Source organism: Choloepus didactylus, chromosome 21 (genome assembly GCF_015220235.1).
Source record: "Choloepus didactylus isolate mChoDid1 chromosome 21, mChoDid1.pri, whole genome shotgun sequence".
Taxonomy (NCBI): Eukaryota; Metazoa; Chordata; class Mammalia; order Pilosa; family Megalonychidae; genus Choloepus; species Choloepus didactylus.
The window spans coordinates 8,753,652-8,757,228 of record NC_051327.1 but is presented as its reverse complement, the minus strand read 5'-3'; the positions used below and the strand labels follow the sequence as shown (position 1 = coordinate 8,757,228).

General features: G+C 35.8%; 1 pseudogene; it reads right to left on the bottom strand.

The window, feature by feature from the left end:
* Positions 1-415: 415 nt before the first annotated feature.
* Positions 416-2,660, bottom strand: LOC119518100 (annotated as a pseudogene).
* Between the last annotated feature and the right edge of the window lie 917 nt (positions 2,661-3,577).

Below are 3,577 nucleotides of genomic sequence, written 5' to 3'. Positions count from 1 at the left end.
TACCTAAGTAATCTTGACAGCTAAAGAATGCAGCATTTAGGGTCTTTAAAATTGTACGTTCATGATCACATGCAGGAAAAAAAAAAGGCACAAACCAAACCTTCAATATTTGTCACAAGGACAAGACCTTATAAAGCTACTTCTTTTAACCAATATCTTCTTGTCCAATCTCAAAATTATTTTGCACAGAGCAGCAGAAACAATTTAAATGCCTAAAAGCACAAAAGAACTGAAGGGGAAAAAAAGATACATATGCCATTTGAAAATTCTTAACCCTTGTAAAATCCAAGAATCATTTCCTTTCCTTCTCAGCCAAAAGCATCTGCAAAAAGGCTAGAAAACAGCACAGAGGTGTTTCATTGCTCTGAAGATACATTCTAGTTTTCTACTGAAAGAATATAGTCTGCTGACTTCATTATGTCACATAGTGGTGCTGATTTGGATTGTCTTTATCTCTCTTCATACAATCTCTGTCTGTAAGAGATTCAATTTTCTTTTTTAAATCTCCAGGCTTTACTGGAAGTTTCAGCTGATTATATTATTCAGTAACTAGAAGATTATGGTCAAGAGTCTTTCTCATTTTCATTATTCTTACTACAGCAGCATCCATCTGGTGTTGTCTATCCTGAAACACTCAGTGGTGCTAACTTGTTCGCCAACAGTTTCTTTCGTCTGAATTTGATTGATCTTTATTCTAAACAGCTTGTGCTTGAACTCTCCATTAAAAATGAATTTGTCTCCATCTTCAAACATCCTTTCCTTTTGGATTTTTAATCAGCACATGTGCTTTACCACAGGCCAGTGACTGTAATATTCTTCCCAATTCACTACCATTTATACCAGTAGCCATTTTTATTTCTTCAAAACTGAATTCATCTCCTTTGTTTAAACATGAGAAGCACTAATGTTTGGAAAGGGACGCCTGGAACTCTTTCTTTCCTTCCTTAAACTCAGCTTTTAAAACAGCATGTCCCAACGTTTGCCAATAAAGTTTTCAACCGCTGTGCTTTCTGAGATAAAATGTTTTAAATACTTCCTGAAGTTTAATCATTTCTGGAGTTAAATGTACTTCCATAGGTGTGTACATAGGCCAGTATCCCATTGTAAGTATATTTATTGTTAGGTCTATAGATCCTGGACCACTTTGATTCTGCATATACTGCTTAAAATGACCATGATGCTTTTCAAAAGTTCCATGTCTTTGAACATGCCTTCCAATTTGCTGGTGAATGCAGCACCACATTCATGTTTTAGTTTTGACAACACAGATTTTTCAGCACCTACTGAGGCACTTTTTCCAACAAGAAGTCTTTTTGCCAAGTCTTTTTAATAAAATGCTTCAAAAACATCTTTACCATGAATAAATGTGAATATTATCATGATTTTGTCAAGGATTCTCCCTAGTTGCTCATCTGTTGCTTCTTTATTATCCACTCTTAACTTTGAATCAACATGCTTTGCAATCAATTTTGCAGTCTCATTTAGTCTCTTGCTGATAAATGTTTCAAAGGATTCCTTCACCAAGTTGATAAATTTTTCATTTCTCTGAAAGCACACTTCTATGATGTGGCCCACTTTATCTTTAAAATATAGTAGGTCTTGCACCGTATCTTTGTCTTTTTCAGGATTGATAACTATTGTCATTCCAAAATTCTTGATTTATTCACTCCAGTGCTGCAGTAATATCTGCTGGCCACCTTTTACTTGACTGAACAACTGGTACATCTGTGTGAGATCAGGTAATCTATTCTCATTGAGTAAGTGATCAAGCCCTTTCTGCAGAATTGCTGTTAAATGTTCTCCTAATAGCTGTTTCTCCACACAGGCAATCAGTAATTTCTGTGTACTGTGGTCTAAATATGTGATTACTTGGTCTCCTTCTTCTTCTAAACATTTATTTACATAGTTAAGATATTCTGGAACCTCTCTTTCTTGCATTAATCTTCGGCTTTCTGCAGCATATAAACAGTCTCTTCCAAAAATTTCAGCTCAAATGAATCTTTATATATCTGAAGATTAGAGAGCATACTCACTAGACATCACATTCAGCTTCTGTCTATTTCTCTCTCCTTCAATTAATAGAAGAATTCCATCAACAGTTTTACTCTGAACCATTTTATCACTAACAATATGGTTTCTAATTAGTTCTAATCCTGCATCCCATATATAAGGAAGCATGGAATTTTGAAGTACATTAGTGTAATCCAAAAACAAGAAAATATTTCTAATTATGATCATTTGTCTGCAATGATCTTGCCAGCATGTGTTAATCTTCTTTAAAAAATAAAACACTATCTACTGAGTCTTCTCTAAACTGAAGGATCTGTGCTTGGACATGATCTTCACAAACCTGACATAGCTGTTTGTAGAGTTTTGGGGAAACTGTGAGAACAAAGATTTTAAACAGCTTGGTAGAGCTCTTCCAGGTTGTATTTGATGGAGGTACTGCTTTGTATGGCTTTCACTGCCTCATGAAGCTTCTGCCATGTATCTTGAGTGTAATTATCAGGCAATTTAGGTCTGTCTCAGAAATTTTTGATCACTAATTTCTTTGAGCAGCTGCTGCCTCCAGGTTTTGTGGGGACTGTGGTGGCTGCTGCTAGGGCAGTAGGTTTCCCCAGGCCATTTGTGTGTCCAAAAAGAGCTGAAAAGTTTCCCTTCTTGGGGGTCTCAATTACAGACTTTTTGCAGGCTGCCATGTCATCAGGCCTCTCAGCCTGCTCCCAGTTTGTCCTTCCGCATCAGTTCATTTTCATCCATGACCGGATGTTCTTTGTCCAGAGTAGGTGGAGGTAGACAAATTGGGCTCAGCAGTCTCTGGGTGGAGGCAGCAGCAAGACTGAGATGCTGTCTCTACAATATACTTTTAAAAAATAATAATGCCTCTGGGTTTATTCCAGGAATACAAGGTTGATTTATTAATCAAACACCACTCAATGTAATACACTAAATTAATAGAGTAAAGGAGAAGAAGCATGTGACCATTTCAATAGATACTTAGAATTTTTTAATAAAACAAATGTTTTTAACTTCTACTCATCAGAAGACATTATTTTGAAAATGGAAAGTCAAGCCACAGAATTATGAAAACTATATCAACATCATACATATGACAAAGAACATTTAAAACTCGGTTAAGAAGGTTAACACAACCCCTATTTTTAAAACATGCAAAGGGCTTGAACAGAAACTTCACAAATGAAGATATACAAATGACCAAAAACATGATAAAAAAAAAAAAGAGATCAGCATCATTAGTCTGCAGAGAAGTACAAATTGAAACCACAATATTTAACCACTACATAACCCCTAGAATGATCAAAAGGAAAGAAGTAAAAATACTAAGTGACAAGGATGTAGAACAACTGGGACTCTAGTTTTGGGGCTCATATACATCTCTATATTTTTAATGCTGACTAATATTCTATAACTAGCCTATGAACATCAGAGCTAACTTTCATCTGTAGCCCTCTGGGGTTTCTGCCTACTACCAAAGCTCATCGGTAAAATGTGAAAAACTATGTAAGGGATCATGTACTTCAAAGTAGCTGCCATTGTTTTTATGCTTACACTGCTC